This window comes from Parasteatoda tepidariorum, chromosome 5 (assembly GCF_043381705.1).
Source record: "Parasteatoda tepidariorum isolate YZ-2023 chromosome 5, CAS_Ptep_4.0, whole genome shotgun sequence".
Lineage (NCBI taxonomy): Eukaryota > Metazoa > Arthropoda > Arachnida > Araneae > Theridiidae > Parasteatoda > Parasteatoda tepidariorum.
In genome coordinates, this window is record NC_092208.1 from 55664243 (window position 1) to 55680950 (window position 16708).

The 16708-nt window shown below is 26.7% G+C and overlaps 1 protein-coding gene across 2 annotated transcripts in view; it reads left to right on the forward strand.

Annotated features, from left to right (window-relative positions):
* Positions 1–16708, forward strand: part of LOC107455820 (monocarboxylate transporter 12-B) — a 39535-nt gene that overhangs the window by 11070 nt on the left and 11757 nt on the right. The window contains exon 1 of one of the 2 annotated variants that reach the window (XM_071180841.1): positions 10153–10426. The exons of the other annotated variant lie outside the window; for it this stretch is intronic. The gene's annotated coding sequence lies outside the window, so the exon portion shown is untranslated. Of the gene's footprint in view, positions 1–10152; positions 10427–16708 lie in introns of those variants that run through there. 2 annotated transcript variants of the gene reach the window in all.

Genomic DNA, 16708 nt, shown 5'->3' on the forward strand with positions numbered 1-16708 from the left:
ATTAATAATTAGCAACGCTGTCGAATTTATATATTTTGATATTTAAAACTATAAAAGTAAAGAATAACAATTCAAAGAACAAAAAATTCTGGAAAGTAAAATGCATCAATTAATTTGGGACAAAATCATATTTAGTGGTTTTAATAAATGCAGTTAAAATGCTAAAACAACCTATAGCTTAGTGGAAAATTATTGAACAGAAGAGTAACCAAATACAGCAAGATATAGAATTCAAAAATAAGAAAAAAAGGGGTAATGGGAGATTTCTTTATAAAAATGGGACAAGTTCCAAGTTGGTTCGTCGAATCGCGAAAGAAAATCCAAGCCTTGCAAGTTCCAGGAAATCATGTTTTTCTCTTTAAAAAAAGTAAAAATGACGTGTCAATTGCTAGGCAGAATTTTTTCAAATAAGAGAGAAATTTTAATTATTTCAAATTGTTCACTTAAACGGTGAAAAGAAAGTACTTAAGAAATCACCAATTTACATTTTGTTTTGAATCCTTTTAATAGATTTAATTTGTTTAAGGAAATTCCAAAATTCTCTTAAATACGTCAGAACAATAGCGAACAACGGGTCAGAAGATAGTCAAACGGTATATTTTATTTTTGATGCATCATTAAAGCAGGCGATACTTTGGCTTTTATTATAATTTGTGATTTATCATAAAAACATCTAGTATTTATGTTAGCTGATTCTGTAGTTCTCAGTACCACATTTAGGTACATACATAGGATAGATAATTTCACTAAATTAACGATTTCTTTTTTTTAAATTTCATATTAAAATATTAAAGAAATTGAGTCTTTGGATAAGAAGTTACATAGAGTGATTCGTTTTTATTTATTCTTTTATGTCAACATATTTCTTTCATTTGCTAACTAAATCTAAAAAAGCTGAGAACGATTTTAGTTTTTAACAGACACTGCGTAACTGCAAAATGTTAGAGGAAAAAAAAAACTCGACAAATAATATATATATTCTCATCAGGGTTATGAATGATGTAAATTATTAGAAAAAAACTATTATATTAATAAGTAACAAAAAATAAAAAGCAGTATTAACATTTAAGCTGTTTCAAATAATCTTTGATAGTTAAATAATCGTATACAAAAGAACAAATTTGCATAACTTAATTTCTTTTTATAAACATTATATTCTCTATTATTTTGGAAGAAATTTTATAGTATTAGTATAATTTCTGTTTTAAGTCTTGGCGGTGTATTATAATAATACATTTTCATTTGAAAGTTTTTTAACTGATAAGTCATTTTATCAAGGTTCTATATTATTAAAGAGCTCTTGTTTAAGTAACTATACTGGCCTCCAAAAGTTAAAGGACCAGTTTTCTGTATTAAATTTAAAAATGAATGAACATAGGGACAAGTTTTTTAACGAATGACCATAAAAATTTACATAAATTAAAAAGAAATATGATTTAAAAGAAAGCACGTGGGCAGAAAAGTTCCTTCTTAGAGAAAATACTACTTTACAGTTTTATATAGAGAACTGTCATATGTTGATGCATACTATCGTCATGGAAATATTATAAAAATGGGCTCTAGTAAGGATTTCGTCCATACCTAATTAATTGCATTTGCGGAATCGACTTTTCATTCAGTCAATAGAACACCGAAATAGGAAGCGAAAGCAATACGGACTTGTAAAACAGCCGTGGAGGACTCAAAGCAGCAACTTGTCAGTTTAGGTAGATCAAAACATTCGCTATTGGGTTAAGGTCTGGAGATTTGAGTGGCTAATCCCCCCGGAAAATAATTTTCATTGCAGAAAATTCTCGATATGATGAGGTCAATGTGGTTGAATTCTTTTGAGCATTAAAACGAAATAGATCAAACGGAATGCTTAAGAAAAACGAACAACGAACTACAATAACGTATCTCTAAACCTTTTAAGAGCTTTTCTTTAGTTAACTAGTTTAACCCGAGCCTTGTCAAAAACCACTATAGTTTAAATTGCAAAATAACCCGTTTTAATAGTTCTCTTTGTTCTAAGGAGTGCAATTATTTACTAAAATTTAGATTTTACATTAGATTTCTTTCAGAAAAATTAGATTCCTTTCAGAAAAGGGCACTTTGAAAGGGCACTCACTTAACACCGTAAAAATGTATCAAAATGTGTAATATTATATAATAACACTGAATTTTACCCTCTACAATTTTTAAATTACCCTCTTACACTATTTTATGTGTATATTTGAAAGTATTTCTCTCCCATTATCAAAATAAGAAAAATTTGTAGTTTATAAAAATAATTAAAGACATGCTAAAAGACAATCTCGTAACTTTAATTCTTTAAAAAAAAAGATTAATTGATAAACAACTTGAAAGCTTCTTTCTATAATTTAAACTGAAAAGAAAATGAACATTTAAAGGTGCATTTAAAAAAAATAGGTATTTATTTAAAAATAATTTTGAAATTTAAAATTAATTAAAAAAGCTTATTAATATCTCCCTTTCTCCGAAATAAGAGATACTTGTAAACATTTAACCCGTTGAGAATAATCCTAACCAAGTAAATGCTTGTAAAAGTAATTAGAGTTAAACCTGCGAATACATATAATTTACCTGGGTGTAATTATTTAAACAGTGAATTAATTTTTTTCAAAATGGAATATGAATAAAACAACAGTGATGACGGGTTATTTTTACAAAAAGGGCAAAGAGGGAGCATTTATTGGGATCAAAGAGCAAGCAGGGTGGGCCGCCCTTCTAAAAACGCTTAGGGAGAACACTGGAAATATTTATAATAGGTTTTATTTATATTTATTGAAATATTCAAATAAAATCTAAATAATAAACGCGAAAATAGTCCAATCACTGTTGGTTAAATATAATAAAAAATAATAGAAAAGTATTGATTGCAACATGTCAATTAAGAATTTTGTAAACAATGCTAACAGCCATTGTTTTATTAAGAGCGGCGGATACGTACTATCGTCAAAGGAAATTAAATTCGCACTATTATGTCCTCTTTGTGGGTTATCTTTAATGCCCCTCAAAATCTTTTACGTAAACATTTCTATTCGAATGGACGAAGGGAAATTAATGGTGGAGTTATTTCCTCAGCTTACAGAAGTCTTCTAAATAACAATAATGGATAGGATAAATTCCGGTATTAAGCAATTATTTTCAACTCAATAACGTAAATGTTAATAAAAATTGATGAAATTAACTTTTATTAAATTTGTTCGAGGTTTTGAGATAAATTATGATTTTATATAATATTTACGAGAACAATTTCTTGTTTATTAAAGCCGTTTCTTGAAGTATCCGTTAAAATAGCACTTTTTTGCAATTAAAATATTTTTATAACGTTAAAATAATGTTTTTTTGCGAATAATATGCTATTTTCATAATGTTAAAATCTAGCGTTTTTGCTAATATGCTATTTTCATAATGCTAAAATAGCGCTTTTTTCTGTAAATATTTTGCTACTTTCATAATGTTAAAATAGCTTTTTTTAAAAATGATATGCTATTTTCATATTGTTAAAATAGTCCTTTTTTGCAAACAATATGTTTTTCTTAATAATATTAAGATAGCGCTTTTTTGCAAATAATATGCTATTAGTATGATGTCAAAATAGACTTTTTTTTTTAGAATAACATGCTATTTTCATAACTGTTGTGAGTTTGCAACAGTTATTCATGGCTGTTAGGTCAAGTTTAGCCTATCTGTAGCTATCACCCTCTATGCTAATTCTGAAAATGGCGGAAAACATTTTTATCAAGAAAAGTCTTAGTTTTGAGAAAATGAAAAAAGTTTGTGATCTAATTTTTTAATATTCAAAAGATTACTTCAATGCTGCTTTATCTGGGCTCATAAAATTTTTGACTGTGCTAATTAAGATTATTATTTTGCATTTAGTATTATTTGGCATGATGCTGTTATTCGAGGTCAACTAACCACAATTAGTGATTTTCTCAGGTACTCTCGAAGGGCCGTAAAGAATCTTTTTTTTTTTTTTACAGTATTTTTTTATAAAATTGTACAGTGTTGATGTAGTCTTTGCACCTGCAACAGTATATTTGCTATTTATAAAATTGCACCAATTACCATATTACTAGTAATCCTATTACCAAAATAATTAATCCTCATTGGCTTCAATTGGGTACTTGCAACTCGGGAAGAAGTGATAATGTCTGACCATTTGATTTAAATCAGATTTTATTGGATACCTGTAGGTGACGTCACTCGTGTGTGCCGAACCTGATTGGTTTCTGAATTCATGAATGTCAGGATTTATCCACGATGACGTCTCTTGCAGACATTCAATTATAGTACCGTGGTTTGTTACGTTTCTCTTTAACGCATTAGTACCATTTTTCTAATAAATTTTTTTCTTCTTTTCAACATATACTTTATTTTTTATTTTAAATACTGTTGATTTTAAACTATTTAGTTTTATAGAAACATATTTACAATTTAAAAGCATAACTATAAACAGATAACTGTAGGAATACTAATTAGGTTACGTAGTTCACGTATGCTACAACGCTCACATGGATCATTTTATTCATTAAAGAGCGTGAAATATGTGAACGTGAACTAATTAATGAGAGCTATAAGGTAGCAAACAGCAATAATACTAACTTTAAAATGTTTGAAAAAGAATACAACCGTTTATAATTTAATTTAAATCTATGGCTAATGCTAAACCAATCAGAAAATTTCCTTTTTCAAATGCTTCTTTCGAACAATCTAATTTTTAAACGAATTTTAGGATTGTCTAAGAATATCCATTTCAATTTCAATTTTTAACTCACAGAAGTTCGAAATTAAACTTTACCATATAAAAGAGAAAGTAATTAATACCAAACTTAGAATTTGATATTAACTACTTTCATTCGATGTTTAAATTTTAAGCAAAACTATTAAAAATTTTACGTTTTATTATCAACAAATATGTGAAAATATAGGTCAATCATGTTCTGATTAGTTTTGTTTACTATCTCAATATTTAGGTCCTTGAAGTCAAGGAAGATTTAAATCGATATATTGAAGAAGAAAAAAAAGAGTTAAAATCAATGTAATTTCTTTTTTACATCTGCAGTTAATTTTTAAATTATTATTTAACAGTTTGAAAATATGTCTGCTCATACAGCTTGGATGTGAATTTTAACTTTTTGATTTCTAAATTTTTTTTTTAGTTTGAAACACTTTTTATTTTTTTACTTCTCTGTTTAATTTAGGTAAAGTATAATATGGTTAATTTTTAAAAATATCTTTTTAAAAGTTTTATTTTATTGTTTTTTTTTAAAAATTTTAATCTATTCTTTTTTTAATAAATAACATAAATGCAAAGCAGTTTTTATTTAGATGATTTTTCCATGTTTTTTATAATTAAACGCATAAATTTTATTGAGCAATATAATAAAAAAAAATTAAATTATCTTGTACTTATTTCTAATCAATCTATAAATGATACATTTTCAGAAATGTCGTTCATTATCAAATAAGTGTAAAAAAATACTCAAATAAAAAAAAAGCATTTTTGGAAATTTGAATAAAGTTGAGTTGTTTAGAATTGATAGTATGAATGAAAAGGCTTATTATTTAATTCGAAATTGGATTGTGTTCATTAATAAAATGATAACACATTTCAGAGACACGAAAAATCGTCTCAATAAATGCTTCAATCGTTATGATAACTTGCATTGCCTTGCATATTATGATCACTTGCATAATAAACGAACTAATCTTGATATTGAAGAATCAAATGATTTGATACTTGTGTAATATTTGAGGAAAAAACATTTAAAACAGTGTTGAATACATTTTATCTTGATATTTATTTTTAAGATACAATAATTAATTTCTAGTTTTCGATATCATAAATTTTTGGTAGCAATTTTTCATCGTCGAAAATAATTGGTGTCAAAAAGGGTTAATCAGCTTGTGGATCAACAACGACGCAATATGTTTATTATAACTTTAGATAACTCAAGTATGTAAGTCTGAGATTGTATTTTAGGCATGTGATATGCATTGCTAGTATTCTCTGAGCTAATATACATTGTACAATATCTATTATCTCAATTTCCAAAACGCGGGGTGGCTGAAATAAAACTGGATCGGGAATAAAACAGTTTTAATCCTGAAGCGGTGCGCTTGTTCGAAAATAAGAGATCTGTTCCTTATGGAAATGGCTGGAAATGTACATCATGCAAACGGTGACCCATCATCCCATCATTTTCTTTGATGGGCAGTACTTCGGTTCATGAATAATATACTCCGTGTGAGCCGCTGTGGCTCACACACCTTTCGCCTTTCAATGACATGACCTTGCGGTAGTTGTTTGATACGAATTCTAAAACCACAGTGTTGACGCAAAATATATTCAGTGATAGACGGATCATGGGTTAGAATCCCCTTGCAGTCGGTCTAATCGTGGAAGGTTTTCCTCTCCGTGAATGAGAGTTAGTTCGATCAAAAAGTTCTCCACGAAGGCTAATGTTTGATCTAGTAGTTCTCTTGTCTTCTGGGTTCGGTTCAAAATTAGAAGGCAACGGAATGGAGCATTAATATTTGAAGACTTAGAGTTGTGGTCGGTTGTTTAACACCGGTTATAAAATAAATATACCCTGTGTGTTATTTTTAAGGTCCTGTAATCTATTTTATTCGGAGAAAACTGTAAAAAGAAAAATACGCGAAATATTTACGTAATAACGGTGTTATAAATCTCCCATTCTCAAATCCGTGATTAAGTTATTTTTATTTTTGATAGTCTGAAATTTGTTGCTGTAATAATGAAATTTGTTGCTGTAACCTCCATAAATATTTAAGCTAGATTTATGAAATTTTATACAGTTTTTGCAAATAACAACATAAGTAGTTGATGCAAGTTACAAGCTTATTGCTTGATTTTCTGGAATAGGGCGTTCAAAAATACTTGCTTTCTTTCGTAGTTTTATTGTCTGTCTTTCAAACCACTGAGAGTTTAAAAATTTTATTGCAAAGTATGAAAAAAATGCATGAACTGAACAGTTCTAAAATTACAAAATAGTCTTCTAAGTATTTCATGAGAAATTCAAAAAAATATTAAAAACTGAAAGTGTCGCTTCCATTATTGTAGGGGTAGTGTAAACCAGGGTATCATTATATTGGATAACTTTTGCAATAGGTCAAATTTTGCAGTTTTCCCGTGAATCTTATGAAACTGTGATTAGTTTTCTACCACTAATCCCAAACACGTAAAATTTGTGAGAAACATTGACTGAATATACTGAATTTATAGTTTGTAAAATTTCATTATTAAAAAATGAATAAATAACTTTTTATATCCCATAGTTCAAAAAAGAAAGCAAAATATCTACTATATAACTTTGTTTTTGTGTGTGGATTTAAACGAATTCTTCGATTGCAAAATCTGAAATTTACAAAAGCAGATTAGCAGATCCATGAAATAAAACAAAATAAACGTAAAAAGTAAAAAGACATTATTATTTATATTATTTCGTTTAAAAACTAATTGCATAGCATTGGTTTTAAATGAAATTAATCCCTAAATTAAACAAATCAGAAATAATTGTGATTTGAATCTCTTCTAATAAAACTCAGAGATTTGAGAGGTTCGTTTCAATAATAGAATCAATTGATTCAGTTTCTAGTTCGATTGTTCGAGCAATTTTTTGAACATTTATATTGATTTCTATATGCATCATGTAAAAAGAAAAAAAAATCAAAAATAATGCATTAAATATCAAATTAATTCAAAATTTAATATTTAATTCATAATTTTCAGTCGATTTAATTCAAAAGCAGAGGGAATAATAGAAAACATGCTGAAGAATTTTGTTTTCTCTTTCTTGTATAAGTATTTTGTTCTTGAACTTTATTTCTTTATATTATTTGTGTTTGAACTTTATTTTTACATATTATTCGTTTCTTTCCTCTAGTAACAGAAAACGTAATGAATAAAAAGTAATGTATAAAATATTAAACTCGTCGTTTAAGTGCCGTTTTTATACATAAGCGGTGCGAATAATAGAAAACATAATGAAGAAGTTTCAGTTTAAATTAAAATAGAATGCGTGTGTAACTGACTTCATAAAATTTGAATGTAAAACATATACTCTGTTTATACCACAAGCAACACAAATTAATGACTCCAGTTAAGATAAATGTATCAAGTACTTTAAATCAGTTACTATTTTCATCTGAATTCATTACTCGTGATTCTAAAAGCAAATTGAGCTATTGATCTCACATACTTCTGAAAGAAATTTAGCGCTTTCACGCAATCCATGGTTCCGCATTTAAATTATATTTCCAGATGTGTATTCTTTTGGCGCACATATGCATCTTTTTGGCGAAAAAACTCATTAATTGTAGAATTCCTTTTTTTTGTAATTTAGGTGATGAGTTATTTCAATCATATTATAATAAAATTTGTATTTCAATTTTAAAATTTGCTACAATTTTCATAATTTTTTACCCCTTCTTAATATCTTCTCTTTTTCGACTCGAAGTACTGACTATAATTTTTAAATAATCTATAAAAAAATTTCATGGTTTCGTGCAAATTTGCAGAATTTGAACTTTCTTGTAATTATTATTATTAATAATTTTTATATTTGTTTCATTTAATGGTTTCAGTCCCACCGGGAAATATATATCCCGCTGACGAAAACACCACTGGGACATATAAGTTCAGTCTAAAAACCCGGTTCAACACATAAGTCCTAGTCACTCATTGTCCGAATAGTTATTTTTTATTAGACAGAATATTGTTATTTTTAGTTCATTTGATCTATTAAATTCATTGTTTGTCTTTTATTGGAAAAGCAAAACTTGGTCTTCAAAGGGTTAAAAATTCACGTATTCTTCTCAGTTTTGTGCATCGACGCGTGCTTCTGAATAATTGATAAAGTATCAGTTTATTCAAAAGCCTCTACCGGATAAGAAATAACTCATACAATTTTATATTTCATTAATAAAAAAAATGCTATTTAAAAAAATGATGGAAAATTTCATAGTTTGCTTCTCAATACTCCTCAGCCGATAATCTTCTTCAGATAGATATTGGTTGCAGGACACCAAAATAATATACAAATTTTTTTTTTCCCTCTTCCTTCTCTCGTACTTCTTATCCTCTTTAATACTACAGCAGAGAGAAAGTTTGAGTAGCACTTAATTTTTTTTATATCTTGAATATGCATCATTGTAAAGTTTTTTTACCTTCAATTTGGCGTCTTGCAGCTAGTAGTATTATTATATAATATCAATTTGCAACACGATATAAAATGTTAAATATAATTTTAAGTGAATAGCATCTATTTATGTTATTAAATTTATTCTAAATTATTATTTTAAACACATAATATTTATCAGGTTAAAAAAAATATGTGTATGTAAGTATAACGCGATAATGTAACACTAATAGAATTACAAATAATTCGGATTTGTCAAGTGAACACGAGTTCAGAGTTTAAACGTAATTGTTGGTTGAAAGCCCTAAAAAATTTTATTCTCACTTTTCTGCGCCTAGCGAAAATAAATTGCGGATGTTATAATTTGCTAATAATAATTGTAATAATTGCTGCTGTTAGAATAAACATGTTCTAAACTAAATATATAAGCAAATATAACTAATAAAAGTCATAAACTGTTTATGATATATTGAATTGGCAACTAAGTTACAAAAAAAAAAAAACATTCATTGCATTTATTCTTGTCAATAGAATAAATTGGAATAAATTGTTCCATTACATAATGAATGGAATAAATTGCTCTATTTAGGGTTGAATACACTTTTTAATAATGAAATTGAATATTATCCTTACAAATTTAATTATTGCGATAAAATAATGATAAAAGAAAGATAATAATTATAATAATTTTAGTAATGATAAAAAATAATGATGATAAAAAGAATGTTATTTTTCAAAAATTAAATTATTCGCCGCTCGTTTAAAAAAAAAAAACTAATTCCGTAGTAATATGTAAGTTTATTCCTGGCACCAATTTACATTTAAACCTGCTGAAACTAAAAATAACGATACATTAGCACCAACCTTTGTGTTCTCGAATGAAAATCGTTTGATTCGGCGACGTATTACAATTCACTCGATTATTTTTGGCTGCCACTTGGCGACGTCATACTCCCGTTTCTGTGTAAACCCTGAATGTGACGTCATAATCCTGCTATCAGCCGGGATAGAAAGGATGGTGATAGGGATGAGCGTGCATTGAAATTCGAAAAGGATAAAGAAGAGGAGAGAAATTCATCACCAGGATTTATTTGATTTGCATGGTTTTGTATTAGAAGATTCTTGACATGTGTTTCATGAAATTAGTTATTATTAAGGGGTAGTTTTTATTTATCGTTAATGGCAATAATGATCCAATTTTTATGATGAATTTAATTGGTGACTTTTAAGTTCACGAGATTATTTAATGACAACGGGTAAGTTGATACATGTTTTTTTGTTATATATATATATACGGGTTGTCATTTGAAAAATTTGAGTAATTGATAAATATTAAATGCGGAGAATTTTGATTGTTCTTTCAAACTCTAATATGACAGTGATATGACACCTGTATGCAGTCATAAAAAATAGCTAAATTTTTTGCATTTTTAAAGTAAATGCTAAAGGTTCTTTGGATATTAACACGAATAATGAAAAATAAAGCTAGAAACCACCGCCCAAAAATCAATATTGCAGAAAGAATTCTAAAAACAAAACTTATGATATGCAAATTAATTCCGTCAAGTGTTAAACACATAAAATACAATGACAGCGTGCTATTTTAATGTATTTATAAAGATTTTAGAATCAATATCAAGTTTAAGAAATAGAAATATTAGGTTGAAACATTTATTTTACGCACTATTATGTGGAAGGGGGAAAAGACAATTTTTTTTTATGTTTATAATAATTATAAATAAAACTATTGAACTATATACAGTATTAATAGAAGATCTTACTTAAAGAATACGTTAGTGATATTTGAAAACACCGAAATTTCCAAATTGCCAATTTTCCACTCAAATTCCCAGTTTTAGCCGACTTGTTATAGTCGGCTGAAATCTCCACGTTACCATGTAATAGTAATGAAATTAGCTTTCAAATAGAAAAAATAGAGTTTTTATACATAAATTCTCTGACATTTCTAATGATCTTTGTGTTTCAGATTCACTAGCTTTTATTTACTAAATAATTTTAACAAATATTTGGAATTTGAAAATTAAGCATCAATGAAAAAATATTCAAACGAAAAAAGAATTCGCGGCTAAAAAAAATCGATAAAAATTGAAATTGTTAAACGTTATATAATTCTTTTACACCAAGAAAAATTTAAAAGAACTAAACTAATAAACAAAATGTTTATCTCAGTGAGAGTTTATATTAAAATTTTGGCATAGTAATTATTTTTATCAATGATAAACTTTATCTTTATTTCATAATTATTTCCTGAGTTGTATATATTTGAGTCAGTAATTGTTTTTAAGAAATCAATTTACTAATTTTGTAAGTTTTCGGAAAAAAAGATAAAAATAACTGATTAAAGTTCCAGTATCTGGAATTGAAAATTTTTTCACGAAAGTCTTTGTATAATGAGAAAAATTTAAGAACAAAAATAATAAAGAATAAATTATTGTGGCCTCTTCCCATATGTTGGGACAATTTCACACTTACTTAGGAAAAAGGGGAGGTGCGATCAGAACTTATATTCTATAACTATCTGGAACAAACAAAAAAAGAAAGAAAAAATAGGGAAAAATCACCAATAGCGGGTGATAAAAATGTAATCTTTTATCTAAACTCTGCACACAAAAACATTTTGTTTTTCTGCCCTTTTGTTACGGTTACGTTGAAGTGAAAGGTTTTCTCAAGCTTTAAAGCAACTATTTATTCCAACTAATTTTAAACCTATAATAATTGGAAGAGTTTACGGAGCTATAAATTATAATAACACATGAAAAAAATAGATATAACCATGAAATAGAGAAATAAATTAATCGGAAAAACATCATCAGATTTAAAGCTAAAAGAATACAGGGGGTATGGCATGACTATAGAATGTATGAAATAGACATGGCTAAGAATATCATGAAAGGAATATTATATAATACTAGGAAAAGAAACGGAAGACGAAAGCTAAGATGGCTAGAGGCTGTTGAGAAAGATCTGAAAAGAAAGAAAAAAAAAAGAAACAAAAGTATGGGAAGAGAGTAACATGGAATTCTATTGTAGAGAAAACCAAAGCCCACCAAGGGCTGTAAAACTGGAGAAGAAGAAGAAATTTTTTAAAATCTAGATTGCGAGCGAGTTACTGGATAAAATATAATGTAATTTATTAAACGCATTTAAAAAGAAAATTCTAAAAACAAATTGTTTCGTGGAACAAATACATGCATAGACGAGGCCGCTTCCAGATTATTACAAATTTAAATTCGATAAATTTAAGTATTTAGAATATTTCTGAGATCAATTCCAAATGCAACCAATAATATTGCAATGAAATTTTTCTAAAACAGTTTTTCAGTTTTTTTAAATGAATAAAAGTTGACTAATATGTTGTCGGTTTATAATTTCAGACACTATAATAATTTTTTCCCAATTTAAAATGAATGAAAAAAAATTTTTTGCCTTAAAAAATTATTTTGCATGCGTTCACATGCTTACAACTGCAGCTTAAGTATGGGACATATGGACAAATTTACTCAATTTTTAAAATTATGATGCATAATTTCAAAAACTCTTGATAAAATACATTCAAAAATTTCAAAAAGCGTTAGACAGTTTGTTTACTGTATTCTAATTAATATTTGCTTCAAAGCTTTTAGAGAACTTTGAGAATCTGTCCAAACTGTTACAAACATGTGGCTTTTTTACCGTATATCAGAAACTTTTAATTGTTTTTCACCGTTTATTTTTGACTCCGAAATATTTGTATTTTAAAATCAGAATGTAGCTAAAATTAAAGGTCATGATAGATGTACATCGTATAATATGAATTGTGTTAATAGTATAGTCAAATAATAGTATAGTCATATAATAGTATAGTCAAATAATTGTATAGTCAAATTTTTTAAAAGTACTCGGGTTTATTATGTAAAAATGGACTAGATATATGACGAGTCTCTAAATAAAAATGAACTAATTGTTTTCATATATAGACTAATTATTTAACGTTACACTAAGTAAAAACGGACTAATTATTTTGATAGACTATATAATTGTCATACAAATAGAAAAATGGATTAATTGCTTAACGTACAACTAAGTAAAAAGAAGCTTATGATTACTGTGGATTATTTATTAAGCAATAAATAAAAATCACTATCATAAATCGAAGCTACTTATCATAAATCGAAAATGTAAGTTAAGGTCAACATTGCAAAAAAATGCAAGAATCTGAAGAAAAGCAACATCCATTTTAATAATAATTTATCTATGTAAAAAAGTGAGTCAAATCATTTAAAGTATATCTACAAACGATAAATTTTTTTTTATTGTTGAGTATATTTCTGGAACACATGCATGAATTCCTAAGCAATAAGGGCGTAAAGTATTTGAAATTGAAGACAATATAACAATATAGTATATAACAATAACAGATAACATGCAACAGATATATAACAATATCTGTACTTCGAAAATTTAGTATTAAATTACGGTAAAAAGTTCCGGTTTCTTTTACTGTAAAATCCATTTTTACCGGAACAAGATATGGAACAAAAATTTTGATATACCTTAATTATTAGAGTAATAATTACCGCGAAATCACTGAACCACTCGAATAAAATAACTATTACGATAAAAATTACGGTATATTTTACGATATAAATAGATTTCACGGTAAAATTGATTTTACGGATAATGCACCTAACATGCCGGTACTTTTTTATCGTAATTTGATCTGGAATTTATTACAGTATGTACATAAATGTTGTATTTTATTTTTTTACTTCAGAATAGTTAGGTATTATAATAGATGCCGTTATAAATAAAGTAGGAAAAAAACTCATTCTTATTATTCTCCAGCAAGCTAACAAGCTTATCTATAAAGGAAAAAAAAAATTAACAAAAATGCTAAGCAATGAAAAATAAAATGCATAAGGAAACTTGAGTATAAATATTTTTAAATTTAAATCTTTCGGAATGAAATAAATATTACAAGAAATGAATAAAGTAATAATTCCTATTGGTTATAAATCTTAATTCATTTTAAAGTTCGGTTGAGAAAGATACGCAAACTTGTATGATCTATTAATTTTTAGTGTCAAGCCGAAATGCGTCTTTACCTTTCGGAACGTCACAGTTTTATGTTTAGGTGTTTCATGCCAAAATTAGTATCTAAGCAACATTTAACTATTTGCGTGAACTGTAGCTATAAATAACAAAAAAATATGTAATTTGATAGATTGTTTTTCGCAACAGAAAAAAAACGTATCAGTCATTTATGTTCGGATGATTTATTTTAAAATTATAATTATTTTAAAAATCTAATCAATGCATTTTCTTATTCTTTGTTTCATTAGTATATTTTTTCATTATTTCTCGTTCTTTCACTATTTTCAGTATGTATTTAGTTTAAATTAAAGCATTAGTACTAAGAAGATACATCAAAAACTGTTTTAATTGTCGTAGTGCACAATTATGAATAAAAAACCCTTTTAATTGATAAATTTTTTTTTTCTCCTTTGAAAACAAAATTAAAATTCAATGTTAAAAACTTTCAGTTATTCGCACCGTAAACATTTCTAGATCAAATTACGGTATAAAGTAGGGGCACTTTGGATCTATCAGCCGTAATATCCATTCTTACCTTAATATTGTACCGTAGTTACTTAACTAAAGTCAGTGATTTCCTTACAATTATTACTATAAAAATTACGGTATATTAGATTTTTTGTCCCCTAAAGTGGACCGGTAAAAATGATTTTTACGGTAAAAAGTACCGACTCTTCGAGAGCCGGTATTTTACAGCAATTTGAGACTGTAATTTATACAGCTTAGTTCTTTCGCCTTTAAATCTTTCGAGCCAGAGTCATAAATTTTTTTTTTATCGGTATCAGTTATGTCAATTCATTCCAAAATTTGATTTTGATTAATTATTGGATTATAATTCGTCATTCAATTATTTAACAATTGAATATTAAATAGTGAATTATTTAACAATTGAATATTAAATAGTGAATTATTTAACAATTGAATTAATAGCAATTGTGAACAATTGCTATATGTTGTTTTTGGCAAAGACAAGAATTCAATCATAATATTAAGAACATTATGCCTCTTTCTTTAAAAATATTTCACTTAGTTTTCATTTCTATATTTGTGTGCCATGTTATTTTTATCAAATATCCTTTAAAAATTACGTTTTAAAAGTTTTTCTTAAATTTGTTTTTTATCTTTTGTATTGTTTTTTCGTTTATACAATTCTTCTTTTTGACAATTTTTATGGTTTTCTATTTTATTTCTTTGTGATAAAATCATCATTTAAAAATCACCCAAATCAGTCTTTATAAGTCTGTTTCGCTTAGGAATTTTCATTTAAGTATAAGCATGATCTACATAAAAAAAAAATTAAGAAAAACTTTTTTGCAAGCAAAACAGGTTACGTTAAATAAGGAAAAAAATAGTTTCTGCTTGCATCATGAACAACGACAACATAGTAAATATTAAAGGTAATCCAGCTAGCCTTTTTTTAAAAGTATAAGTTGATTTTTTTAAGTGCAGTTGACGTAAGTAACGCTACTAACAGGGTGTATTAAAAAACAAATAGAATCGAATTTATACGTCTAATAAACGTCGTCAGTTTCTTAAATCTTGCATATTTGTCTCAAAATCTAAATTTACATTATTATTTATCAAGGTCAGCAAGAATCAAAATAAAATTTAAAAAAATGGGATTTACTTAAATTATCAATCAAGATTTACTAAATCTATTTTTTTTCTTTACGTTTAAAATCAAAGTTCAGATAAGATATATGAATGTTAAAGATTATTTAAAAACCCAGCTATAATAGAAATCTTTAATATTTCTAACTAAAAGTTTTAAAAAATAATTAGATAATTTTGACGAACTGATCACTGAATAAATAAAATCATAGATACTTTTGCTAAGGCTAAGCAGCCTCATCAATTCCTAAAGACAAAGATCCAATTTGTCAGCTAGACATTAAATGAAGAATAAATAAATTTAGATCTCAGAATATCAAAAAAATCAATTATTCTAAATTACTCTTGGCAGAACAAATCTTTCCTGATTAATTATATTCATAAATTACTTATTTAATAAGTTTTAAAAGTATTTGTATATAATTAAACATAAAACTAACGGGATATAATTGAAATATTTTAATTAAACAGCAATTTTTTGCATAAATCTAATGGATAATTATAATTTATAAGTTTCACTAAACTTTTATCTATGTTTAGTCACTTTTTTTAAAATTGTTTAGTTAATTTTGAATATTATATAATAACAAAATTCTCTCATTATTTGGATAAAACCTTCAAGATCAATGAAATCAGATTTTAAAAAAAATTCCACTATTGTGAATACATTTATAAGTTGTATTTAAAAATATTTTCAATATAAATCAATGATATCTTATAAAAAATAATCAGGCCATTAAAATCATGGCAAACGTGCTATTTATACCAACTTGCATTTTACAGAACTAACTCAAGCAAACAAATCATTATCTTTGATATGCATAGCTTTTGAT